The sequence below is a fragment of the Neomonachus schauinslandi genome, chromosome 3 (genome assembly GCF_002201575.2).
Source record: "Neomonachus schauinslandi chromosome 3, ASM220157v2, whole genome shotgun sequence".
Lineage (NCBI taxonomy): Eukaryota > Metazoa > Chordata > Mammalia > Carnivora > Phocidae > Neomonachus > Neomonachus schauinslandi.
In genome coordinates this window covers 143347470-143361351 of record NC_058405.1, presented here as the reverse complement: position 1 = coordinate 143361351, position 13882 = coordinate 143347470, and the positions used below count along the sequence as shown (strand labels likewise).

The window sequence follows — 13882 nt, the reverse complement described above, 5'->3', positions numbered from 1 at the left end:
CCCAGCACCACCAAGTAAGGCGAACTTTGATTGGCCACTGAGAAACGAACCCCGATTGGATGCTGTATCTTCTTCCGGTCCGCCGAAAAGCTGCGTTAATTTCCACTGGCTCAAGGAATCCGCTCGGAGTTTATTTTTGCTGCTTAAACCTAGCTTTATTATTCATGCAAAGTGGGAAATTAGAAGACTTAATTGGAGAGACGACTGATATTCCCTCGCTCTTTTAAATGCAGTGATTTTCTGGCTATGTTGGATTGGTGTCACTTGTAGAGACCATAAACAACGGGTTGAAGGACGTACGGCTGCTGCTTTTAGCGAGAAGGCGAGGTCGTAGTGCAAACCTTCCTACTCCGCAGAGGTTTTCTTGTCCGCCTGTTTTAAGACTAACACAGTGGTGCTATCGATGTCAAAAATAACTTTAAGCTTATGTTTTGTACATTTTATGCTATCCCTGCCAAGAGGGGCGTTTGCCGCATAAATACTGTTGTGTGAATTGTGAGATAAATCCACAAAAATACTTTAAGTTCCTATATGTGGTTGAGACGAGCTTGGAACATGTTTTCTAATTTTTTTCCTGTTTTCGCCACACTGGAGTCCTTTATGCAGTGAATATACGCTCTTTTTTTTTTTTTTTTTAAGATTTTATTTATTTATTCATGAGAGAGAGAGAGAGGCAGAGGGAGAAGCAAGCTCCCCGCAGAGCAGGGAGCCCGATGCGGGACTCGATCCCAGGACCCTGGGATCATGACCTGAGGTGAAGGCAGACGCTTAACCGACTGAGCCACCCAGGCGTCCCAAATATACGCTCTTTATAAGGCATTTCTTCAAGTCTTCCATACATAGTTTCAGAAAAACGGATACGCAGACACACAAATTTGTAAGACAGATCGGTTACGGAATGATGATTCTCCTTACAAAAGAATGGTTTGTTTTGCAAAAGAAATAACAAGATTAAATAGGAATTTTCCTTACCCCACTTTTAAATGGTCTCACACACAATGTTTATTTACACATGTATAAAGTGAGGAAGTTGCACTTAATGAAAACTTCTCCAACACTACATATCAAAGTTTTTGTTCTTTTGAAGTTTTCTGATGTAGAATTAAGATAAACCAAATTTTTCTCTGTTGAACAGTGAGATATAAGCCCAGGCTATCTACAAAGTACTCTAAAATGAAAAACTGAAGAAATGATTCACACCATTTAAATAATCACAGGTTCATCAAAATCAATTCTAACCACACATTATTCCATATGTTTATAATTCAACCATAAAAACGATCAACTATTGCGCACTTCCTACTTGCTAGGAACTGTGCTTGCAAGCAGTTTTTAGATTCTCAGGGCTATCCATCAGGTGCTTAATGATGCTTTACACGCATTATCCCATTTGATCTCACGACAAGTCTATTATGAATATAGTATTATAATCATCTACATTTTACAACTGAGCAAACTCAGATGCAGAGAGAGCAAATAACAGATCTTACACTTCACAGCTCCTAAATTCATAACTACAAATAAAACCTAGATTTGTTTTAGGCCAATGCCTTAGCTCTTATTTTCTTTGAAATAGTGCCCCACTCCCCCAAAATTATAGCTAAAAATATTTATTGAGTACTTGCTGTGTTCCAGGAACTGTCACAGTCACTGGTGATAGAGCACTGAGTAAAAAATAAAAGTCCCCTCTTTCATGGAGCTTGTATCCAAGTGGAGGGAGCAGATGGACAGACAATAAATAGATATATAACCATGTTAGGTCCTGATTTAAGTGCTAAAATGAAAAATTAAGTGAAATAAGGGAACAGAGTGAAAGAGCAATGCGCTATTTGCTATGCATCAGTGAGAGAGGGCCCCTCTGATAAAGTGAAATTTGAGCAGAGATTTGAATAAAGTTCAAGAGCCAGACCCTCCCAGCCATCTGGGAGAAGAGCTTTGCAGATGGAGGAAATAGTAAGTGCTAAAACAGAAGTGTACTGGTGGGAAGAAAGAAATGGAGATATCCAAGAAACTTAACGGGTGGCTAATGTGGCTTTTGGGGGTAAGTGAAGGGAAGAGAGGTAAGAGATGAGGTCACGAGAAAAATGATAAAGACTTCGGGTTTTATTCCAAGTGAGATGGGAAGCCACTGGAGGGAAACAGGTAGAGAAGTGGTGAATCCTGTATTGTGCTGCCGGGATGCTCCTTCAGTGAATGCCTGTTGTCTGGGGGTGCTTTTGACAGTCCCTTTAGGAACTGCCTCAACTGCAGAGGGCTGCCTTGCCTTCAGTTGCACCTTTCACAGGATACACCACATCGATGACTGATTGGTGAGGAAGCATAAAGGCCTGGCCATCTTGGCTCAATTTGAAACAACTCTGAAGGGCACTGTAGCTCTAAAGTCCAACATGTAGTTGGCGAAGGCTGTCATTGGACATGTATAACCTCTTGACTTCTCTGCCCGATCCTGATCTTTCCCTTCACTTCCACAAATGTCGATACCAAGGACAATCCTTTAAAAAGTCCTAGATGCCAGAACCCTACCTCAGTCTGCTTCCGGGGAAACCCAGTCGGTGACAAGTGACATGAAATTATGCTTATGCTGCAGAAGGATCTTTCTGGCTGCTGTGAGGAGAGGGGGTAAAATGGAGGCAGGGAGATTTGTTAGAGGGCTACTGCAATGGTCCACATGGGAGACGATAGTTGCTTGGGCTAGAATGGCAGCAGAAGGAGAGGTAACAGGTAGGAAGATCCTAGATATATATGAGAACCAAGGCAAGAGGATTTATTAGCAGATTAATATGGAGGAGATTAGGATAATTACAAGGATTTTTGGCCTAAGAAACTAATGAGAAGATTTGCCATTTACCAAGAAAGAGGTGATGTGGAGATGAAAAGTTCAGTTTGGGACATGTTAAATTTAATATGCCTATTAATCAACCAAATAGATATGTCCAGTGCACAGCTGCACATATGAATCTGGACTTCATAGAAAGGATCCCTGCAGAAGTGTAAATTTTGGAGTAATCAGCTTAAAGATGCCTTTTAAAGCCGTGAGAGTAAATATGATGATCTAGTAGTGAAAACTGATAGAGAAGCCTGATGTATGCCTTCATTCGGGGGCGAGGAAGATGAGGAGGATCCAGCAAAGGAGACTAAGAAGGAGAGGTCCAAAAGATAGGAGGGAAAAGGGAGGGAGAAGTCAGAGAGTACAAATGAAGAAAGTGTTTCAAGGAGGACAGTGTGATCAACTGTCACATGTTGCTGATAGTGTTGATTAAGATGAAGACTGAGCACTATTACTGGATTTAAAGGCTTCCTCAGCAGGAACAGATGCTATGTCCCAGCACTATATGAATAATATCTGATTCAATCCTCATGACAACCCAGTGAGGTAGATAATATCTACTACATTTTTAAAGAAAATTACATTTACTTTGGAACTTAAGGACCTAGCCTTTGGTCACAGAGTTTGGGTTTGTTTGTAAGATTCTAATAACAAGGATGAATACAGGTCCATCTTACTTCAAAGCCCATGATCTTTGCACCACATCACTCTGTAGAGGATGGGTAGAATGGTTGGTTACACATCGATAGCTCTGGTCCCTGCTGATTATACTGTAATACTAACATGCCTGCAGTAGCACCGGACACCCCAACACTGATTCTATTCACGAACTCTACCCAACTCAACAGGTCATTTTACAGAACAACAACCAACATCCAGAGAAATAAGCTGATCTTTCTAATGGCACATTGCTCATGATCCCAAGTCTCTTGACTCAATAGCTAATGCTTGTTCTACTTCACTATATGGTTTTCCAAAAAGTCCTTTAAGGGCAAAACTCACACTTAAGGGCTCACATAGCTAGCCTGGATGCAGAGGGATTGGGAGAAGCCCACTCTTTCAGGACTGGAGTGCTGGCAGACGACATAGAAGAGGCAAAATGTTATGAGACCCAGGCCAGAGGGAGAAGGCAGCATTTCATCCATGGAGGAAGCATTGCATTTGTTGGGACAAGATTGGTAAGGAATTTTCCTGAAAGAGGGGGCACATCCTTCCAGGGGCTAAGGGGCCCTGGGCTGGGCATAAGGGGAAAGTGTGAAGTGAATACACCCTGGAATATGTTCCCATGCCCCCTGTATAATTTCCCCCTTCTAACAGATTTAGAGTATTTATGCCAAGCACTGTACTAGGCATTTTCCAAGTATTATCTTCAGTCCTCACAAAAATCCCGCTTTTAGATAAAGTAATTGCAATGCAAAGAACTACTAAGCATCTAGTATTCAATCTCAGGTCTGTTGGATCCCAGTGCCCACTTTCATCCCACTACATAACACATTTGGGCATATTACATAATAAAATCATTGTGGGAATATGTAATCTTAATTAATTCAGATATGACTTACATGGCTAAAAACATTGATAAATAATAAAAAAGCTACTTTGCATTACAGTGTAGGGCTTGACTTAATTGTCTCAATTCTGCACTTCACTGAGATGTGCAGACATAAGCTGAAATAATACAGAGAAAAACCAAACTTCTCTCGTGATTATGGCACTTTTCCCTGTGCAAGCTTTTTAAAGATATTTTTAAAAAATCAGTTCAATTAAAACAAGTTTGAATGCAAATTTTCTTTATGGATACAATGCCTATTATATGAATTTGTTACTGGAGCATTTTGATTACATAACATCTTTTGTTTATATATACATGGCTATAATGATAATACAATAGTTAAGGATCTCACATGGCCCAAAACAAGTGAGATCTTTTCAAAGCCTGGAGGAAGAGAGTTTAGGATATAATTTAGAAATTTAGAGTTCAGTTCTTTGTAATATACATTTTTTTTCTATAGTTTTAAATTTATTTTTGTACATTTGTATTTGTTGATGACATAGAAATATAGACTATCACATTTCTGTACACTTTTGTAAAAGTCTTTTCAGTACTTGAACTCTGCCTACATTATACAGAAATAATCGGTTACTATTTTAATAACTTCTTTTTTAATTTAAATTCAATTAATTAACATAATGTATTATTTGTTTCACAGGTACAGGTCTGTGATTCATCAATTTCTTTGTAATACACATTTTTTTAAAAGTAGGCTTCACATACTTGTCTAATTCTTTTTCATCTTTTTTATCTCCCCTCAAAAAACAAATGGTTTTTGTTTTAATTTTTGAAATCAGTAACATGCTAGGAATGTGGGTTATCTTTATTGCAGCCACTTTTGTGGTTCAAAACCATATTAGTAGGGAAAAAATCAACCAACAAGCATTTATGGCATATCTGCAATGAGCCTAATACTTCTTAAAAGGCTGTAAAAGTAAAAAAAAAAAAAAATTGGTATTTGATTGCATTTAAGATACTAATGAATACACACTGTTATTTTGTGTACCACCAGGTGAGAATAAATTCTGCCAGTTAAACTTTTATAATGTTTAAGATGTCTACTTTATTATAAGATGCTTCTTGACTTTGAGGAAGTTAATAGTATAAAAAAATGTGCAGTTTAGAGTTGATAAAATTCAACAACTACAAATAGATCCTGGTTTCCAAGAGGTTAGAATTCCATTTTTGAGGGGAGTAATCAACTGAGAAAAAATAAATCACAGAATAGGAAAAACAGTATTTGCAAAAATATAGAAGTAAAAAATAATAATTCATGTTGTGGGGAAACTTCCTAGCTTTAAAGAAGGGTGCATGTTGGGAATAAAATTTACACAGTATGGTAAGTTTAGTTTATATATGTTTCAAAAGCCAGGTGGAAATGTTTGGGCTTATAGTGTTTATGAACAATAGAAGTGACATGATAGGAAATATTTTATTATACAGGCTGAAGAAAATTATCAGAGGACCAATTAGAAAACTAAAGCAATAATCCACGTATAGGGACATGATAACTGGGATTATGTTGAAGCCCATAAGAACTGATGACTTAAAAGGCACTTTTTAAAAAATAAGTGAAAGATATTGAAAGAATGAATATAGAGATTAAACAAAGTGGTTCATCAAACATGCTATGAAAGTTTAAAGCTAGGGAAACTTGGATACTAGTCTTATAAGGGTTATGAGTTACAGTTTTATCAAGTGTTGAGGAACCCAATTTATTTATTTAATACCTGCCATTTTGTAAGCCTTCAACAAATTTTCACAGATGGACAAATGAGTGCGTAAAGCCAGGACATCTGAGTTTCACTGAGGCCATTCACATAGATATGATGGTTCAATGAGAAAATATGAATTTCTCAAAAGATCCAGTTTAGAGAAAGCTCAGTCAAGGACAATGCCCAGGGGACAAATTTTGGAGGCCTGAAAAGCAACTGAAATATGAAAAGAAACCAGATAAGGAGAAGTTATGAAAGCCAGTAGAAAATATGGGCTGTGTAATCAAAGGTTAAATAGAGTTGAAAACAAAAATGTTGTCCAACGGTATAAAAAGTTACAGAAAGGCCAAGGTACAGAGAACCAACAAAAGATAACTTGGCATGATAAAATGAGATCAGCTGGTGATTTTTCATGGAATGGCTTCATCAGAGTGGTAGGGACAGATGTCAAATTAGAGGGGTTGAAGGGATTTGATGGACTGGAAGCAAAGGCAGATGTAGGTCATGCTTGAAAGTACTACATTGTCAATGATAGAAAATTCCCCTTCCATGGCGTCATCCTCAAGTAATGTTAACCTCTCCACTTTCTGTCATGAATTTATCTTCCTTTAAACTTCTTTAATTACATTATATATAAAATATGTATACATTGGAGATCTATAATTACATTGTATATAATTATACATATTTTTTTAAATTTTATTTATTTATTTTAGAGAGAGTGCAAGCAGGAGGAGGGGAGAGGGAGAGGGAGAATCTCAAGCAGACTCTGCGCTGAGCAGGGAGCCTGATGCAGAGCTTGATCCCAGGACCCTGAGATCATGATCTGAGCCGAAATCAGGAGTCGGATGCCTAACTGACTGAGCCACTCAGGTGTCCCTATAATTATACTTATTATGTATATATATATATTATACATATAATATATATATTAATATAACTTATTATATTTTTATTTAAAATGATAGAAATGGAGAAGAGAACTGTGAATAAATTATTTTAAAAATTAGGAATAAGATGGATAATGTTAACTAAGTTAATAAAAGCCTAGGATATTAAAAAATACTAGGGAGTATATCCTGAAGTTTAAAAAAAATAATTTTATGTCAACCCAACCCACACATGGTGGGGGCACCTGGGTGGCTCAGTCAGTTAAGCACCTGCCTTAGGTTCAGGTCATGATTCCAGGGTCCTGGGATTGAGCCCCACATCAGGTTCTCTGCTCAGCAGGGAGCCTGCTTCTCCCTCTCCCTCTGCCTGCTGCTCCCCCTGCTTGTGCTCTCTCTCTCTGTGTGTCAAATAAATAAAATCTTAAAAAACAAACAAAACATGGTGGGTAGTAATGTTAACTGAATATGTTGTCTAAAGCACTGGAATAAGCAAACAACAGAATAATGGTCAAGAAGTTTAGAAAATGTTTGGATCATATATCAACTGGTCTAATCCACTAAGGAAACCATATATATTTCTGGATTTTAGATGGATGCATTAGAAAGTCATAGTGCTTTCCTTCAAAATGTGTCTCTGTGTCATGGGTGGAATAGGTAATGGCGATTAAAGAGTACATTTATCATGATGAACACTGAGTAATGCAGAGAATTGTTGAATCACTATGTTGTATGCCTGAAGCTAATATGACACTCTATGTTAACTATACCAGAATTAAAATTAAAATTCTAAAAAATGTGTCTTGGTGTCAAAGTTCAGCTGGATGACCACTTGGTCAAGTGCAATATGACATTTCTTCTATTTTTATCTTCAATCTTCTCAACTGAGTCAGGAGTTCATAGTAACTTTTGTTTCTCTGGAAATACTCCTAAAGAACTATATACTTATCTGGAAATATCTCTAAAAATATCCTATGAGGATGAACAGTAAAAGCTAGAATCACTAGAGCTAAGCATATAGAAGAAAGCACTCATTCTTTTCAAAAATTGGTTATTTAAGTGCTCATGTTGGCAGCACATACACTAAAATTGGAATGATACAGAGAAGATTAGCATGGTCCCTGTGCAAGGATGACATGCATATTTGTGAAGCATTTTGTATTTATAAAAAATGGTTATTTAAAACTATTAATTAATTTGGGATGAGACTGTAGGGTGAAAGGATTTTTTCTGCTGAGAGGTCACTCATTTGATGATAGCTAAGTCTTTTACTTTCTGATGTTTAGATTTAAAAGACCAAGATTGAAAAACTTCAGATTTTAAAGATTTAGATTTACATACATTGATAAATAAGTATTTAGCATGAAGAGAGTAAGGCATATTGGATCAATGAATTTAGGAAAAAAATGCAAATTTCACAACTCTTCCCATGCTAAAATTCTAGGAAGCAGACTGCAAGAATAGTGAAGTAAAAGTCAGGGAATAAAGGTTATATTAGATTTTTTGCTGATCTCAGTTTTGGATTTTGTTAATTTTTCAAAGGAAGAATATACCCCAGCTCTAAAACTACATGATGCCTCAGTTTGAAAAAAGCAGCAAATAATGAGAAACTTTACATGACTATTTTTTATGGAAAGACTGCAGAAGATGATGTGCTGTTCTGTAGTTGTACTATACAACTTTTGTGTACTCTTTTAGCAAGAATAGAGTATTTGTCTACTAATCAAATATGTTAAATTGCTGTCTTGCGAAAAAGAGCAAAAACATATTTTGGTTTTGTTTATTTAATGTATATTTCTTGTGTTTCTATAAGACAAATAAAGGTTCATGGCTTCCTTAAAATATGCTTTTAAATACATATGCACCAATTAGTCTAAGAAATTTAACTATGCTGCATAAGAAAATATTTTGTTTTACATAAGAAAGAGTCCAACAGTGCTTCAAAACTAAATGTGGCTAAATCATCAGTGTACTCAATGTTTGAATGTTCAAGGAAGCCTTATTATTCTAGTTCTAGTCATTCTTACACTACTGAATTTAGGACCTCATATTGTACCCTATTCACAAGGAAACCTTTGAAGTTTCTAAGAAAAGTATAAAAAAATCAAATTATGGACGCCTGGGTGGCTCAATTGGTTAAGCGACTGCCTTCGGCTCGGGTCATGATCCTGGAGTCCCGGGATCGAGTCCTGCATTGGGCTCCCTGCTTGGCAGGGAGTCTGCTTCTCCCTCTGACCCTCCCCCCTCTCATGTGCTCTCTCTCTCTCTTTCTCAAATAAATGAATAAATAAAATCTTTAAAAAAAATCAAATTATGGAGGAAAAAGTTTTCTTATTGGCTAATGGAATTTATTTAAAATGGTGGAGGAAGGAGGTTTATAAATCAAACAGAATTAGCTGTATGTCAATAAGTACTAAAGCTGCATGATGGGTACTTGGGAGGGGGGTAAATTTTACTATCCTTTCTCCTGTTTGAAAAATTGAAAATATCCATTACCAAAAAGTGAACAAATAAGTAAAATAAATAAAAACAGGTTAACTTTTATCAGAACACATACCTTTGTGGGCAGCCTGGGTGGCTTAGTCGGTTAAGTGTCTAAGTCTTGATTTTGGCTCAGGTCATGATCTCAGGGTCATGAGATTGAGCCCCCTGTCAGGCTCCACAGTGGGTGTGGAGCCTGCTTAAGATTCTGTCTCTCCCTCTCCCTTTGCCCCTCCCCCATTTTCTCTCTCTCTCTCTTAAAAAAAAAAAAAAGAGTATATACCTTTGTGATCCCCTGAAATTGGCCCGTGTCTTGGGAATTTAAGCATCTTAAAAATTGTATTTATTAAGGGGTGCCTGGGTGGCTCAGTCGTTAAGCGTGTGCCTTTGACTCAGGTCATGGTCCCGGGGTCCTGGGATTGAGCCCCGCATCAGGCTCCCTGCTCAGCGGGAAGCCTGCTTCTCCCTCTCTCACTCCCCCCTGCTTGTGTTCCCTCTCTCACTGTGTCTCTCTCTGTCAAATAAATAAAATAAAAAATCTAAAAAATAAATAAATAAATAAATAAATAAAATATAATTTTATTTTATTATGTTATGTTAATCACCATACATTACATCATTAGTTTTTGATGTAGTGTTCCATGATTCATTGTTTGCGTATAACACCCAGTGCTCCATTCAATACGTGCCCTCTTTAATACCCATCACCAGGCTAACCCATCCCCCCCACCCCCTTCCCCTCTAGAACCCTCAGTTTGTTTCTCAGAGTCCATAGTCTCTCATGGTTCATCTCCCCCTCAGATTACCCCCCCTTCATTTTTCCCTTCCTACTATCTTCTTCTTTTTTTTTTTTTTAACATATAATGTATTATTTGTTTCAGAGGTACAGTTCTGTGATTCAACAGTCCTACACAATTCACAGCCCTCACCATAGCCCACACCCTCCCCAATGTCCATCCCCCAGCCACCCCATCCCTCCCACCCCCCACCACTCCAGCAACCCTCAGTTTGTTTCCTGAGATTAAGAATTCCTTATATCAGTGAGATCATATGATACATGTCTTTCTCTGATTGACTTATTTCGCTTAGCATGTCACAATGTTTTTAAAAGGTGATTTTATGTCTTTATACAATATCACATTTTGAAATGTCTAGAGTTTGCAGGTCCTTGCACCATGAAGAAATCAGCACTGCATGGAGTTTTATTATTATTTAACAAAAAGAGAGGAACACTATAACTTCACTGTGCATGTGTGCATGGGGGTGTGTGCATGTATGTGTATGTATGGCTATTTATGTCTTTGTAGCATAGATGACTTGTAACTCACAAGCTGTAGAGTCACACAATGTGTGCTCATCTCCATGGTAACCATTTCTAAGATAAATGCACTTCTGAACAATGATCCCAAAATAGTCTATTACCCATTTTTGTAGATTTCCATTTTAGCAGCAAAAAACAAGTTTGAAAAACTTTGATCCATTCCTTAACCAACAAAAATAGAGACAACAAACATATATCCAAATCTGTGGAGAAACTATGGTTAAGTGCAATAACAATTTCTATAATAAACTCAAGATTTTGTTTGGTCTTATTTTCATTTTATGGACTATCTATACTTATTGCTTCTCCTGCAACTTTTTGGCTTCCTGCATTTTAGCCATTTGCCCTTTTTAAGAGTTCTTGGCTATAAAATGAAGAGGAAGAAATGATTAATCTTGCAGGTCTCTCTTAGTTCTAAGAGTTTATGATTTTACGATTTCTCTATTCGACTTGAAACATTATGAGAACATCAGCTTGGAAAATAAAAATAAAAAAATTGAAACCTAAGTCAGGCAATTTTTTCTCTTACTAGTTAGATAAAGGAGAGGGTATTTTTTTTTTAAAGAGTCTTCTTTATCAGCAATGCACTTTTTTATACTTTTTTTTTTTTAAGTAGGTTCCGTGCCCTACATGGGGCTTGAATTCATGACCCTGAGATCAAGAGCTGTATGCTCTACTAACTGAGCCAGCCAGGCACTCCTATAAAGGAGAGTTTTAAAACTATTTACCACAATAAATTAATAAATTCCAAATTTTTAGTCTTTTTTTCCTAAATAAGTTGTCTACATTTTCTTAATTTTTTTTGTTTTGTTTTTTAAAGATTTTATTTATTTGACAGAGAGAGACACAGCAAGAGAGGGAATACAAGCAGGGGGAGAGGGAGAGGTAGAAGCAAATTCCCTGCGGAGCAGAGAGCAGGGAGCAGGGAGCCAGATGCGGGGCTTGATCCCAGGACCCTGAGATCATGACCTGAGCCGAAGGCAGACGCTTAACGACTGAGCCACCCAGTCACCCCTATAAAGGAGAGTTTTCAAACTATTTACCATAATAAATTAATAAATTCCAAATTTTTAGTCTTTTTTTCCTAAATAAGTTGTCTTCATTTTCTTAACCTTTATTAGAATATCTTAATTTTCTAAAATGACGACAAGTTGAATGGAGTTCTTACATTGGGGAAAATCCTTTCTATAGTTTTAAAGATGCTTATTTCACATATACTCCTTCCCACTTTCTCTATTTCAATATCTGACTCCTCGAAGGGATTGGGAAAGTCTCTGTGACCCTCAGATGGGCTGGGTCAGAATATACGTCAATGGAGAGAATGGTAAAAAGCAGAGCTGATTCTACCCAACCCATTTTCAGTTCTTGGGAAATTGAAGGCTGATTCCTCAGGGTTTCAGTTTCTCTATCACTCCTCCTCCCCCACCCCAACAACCTCCAGGGCCCGGACATTCTCTATCCTCCAAGATTTGTACGGATAGGGAAGAGGCAGTTTCCCTGTGGCAGAATTGTAGCACCATACTTGTCCTTTGAGAGCAATCCTTACTCTGGGCCCAACTCCTTTAGAATTCCTTTTAAATAGTTTCCTTCCTGTGGAGTATCACGTCTTCTCTAAGAGCTCATCTGAAAACTGATATGTCCTCCTCCTCTGCTTTCTTCAGTGGGAGGAAACTTCCTCTTCCTCTTATCAGGGAATAGGTGCTTCTAACAGCACACCTTGGCCAGACCACCAAGACTATCACTGCTATTCTTACCAAACCCAGACTCCCTCCCAAACAGACTAACTCTGTTCAGGTCTTCCCCCTCAGTACAAGGCTGCCTAGTGACCTAATCTAGGCTAACAAAAGAAAAGAGGGACTGGAGAATTTGTGTCTACCTTTTGGATACAAGTATATTTTAATAGCAGCCTTTCAGTCAGTGCCATTACATTTTTTGGCTCACCTTAAGAATGGTGGGGACTTTAAAAGGGTAGGGCAGCACCACAGAATGCTACAAAAGGCATAGTTTGTGCAAAGGCCTCTTCAGTTGATGAAAGGGGTGATTTTGGTATTGGGCTTTGTGAGTGCCACAGAGAATACAAAGAACCCCAAGTGGAAACTTCATTTTAGTTCCCACAGGTTAATGGATCTTGTATCCCAGAAGTCCAACTCTGTCACTCATTGTCCAGAGGCCAAGTAGGACTTGAAATGGTGGTGCTTGTCTTGTCTTGACCCTTTTTTTAGACCACCAAGCTTCCAGGTACCCCTCCCTCTCTGAAGGCCCATTTATCTGAATTACTGAATCTTGGGTTATGACCGAAGTACTTTTAAAGGGGCCTAAGAGATAGTTTAGTATTTCACCCACTTTCTCCTTTCTGCTAAGAATCTGAACTGAAGGTAAGTAACACTGTAATACTCTAAATATCAAGAGCTTACAGTGTTAGGCATATCACATCAAGTTGGTGATCTACATGCTTTTATTATAGGGCCTACTTTACCAGTAAATACACACCTTTTAGTTCTCAAAAACTAATAGAGGACCAAGAACTTCTAGCAAAAGCCTCAGCTAGCAGCAGATATATAACAGGTTTTAGACCTGGATATCCTTGTTTTCTTTCACTGACATAGAATTGCTTAGAAATTTCTTGGTATGGGGACACCTGGGTGACTCGGTCGGTTAAGCGTCTGCCTTGAGCACAGGTCGTGATCCCAGGGTCCTGGGATTGAGTCCCTCATCGGGCTTTTTGCTCAGTGGGGAGCCTGCGTCTCCCTCTGCCTCCCACTCTCCCTGCTTGTGTTCCCTCTCTCGCTGTCTCTCTGTCAAATAAATAAATAAAATCTTAAAAAAAAAATTTCTTGATATGGATATGCTATAACTCCTGTAAGTGTAAGAATTTAGGTTGTATCTTACTATGTAGTTATAAATGGTATCCATACACGCAAAATTTTTTTATTTTCGATTTTTTTTTAGGGAATATTTCCAGGAGTCAAACATTCAATTTATGAGTGTGTGTGTGTATATATATATACATATATATATATATATATTTCCCTTATATATTGGATAAGGGAAAAAATCCCTTAATCCAATACCAAAATATATATCATATTTTAAATGATT

The 13882-nt window shown here is 37.6% G+C and overlaps 1 non-coding gene across 1 annotated transcript; it reads left to right on the top strand.

Moving 5' to 3' along the window:
- The first annotated feature begins 8040 nt into the window (after positions 1 to 8040).
- Positions 8041 to 8147, top strand: LOC123324383. Its single transcript, XR_006539764.1, has one exon. It is a non-coding gene; the product is annotated as a U6 spliceosomal RNA (small nuclear RNA).
- The last annotated feature ends 5735 nt before the right edge of the window (positions 8148 to 13882 follow it).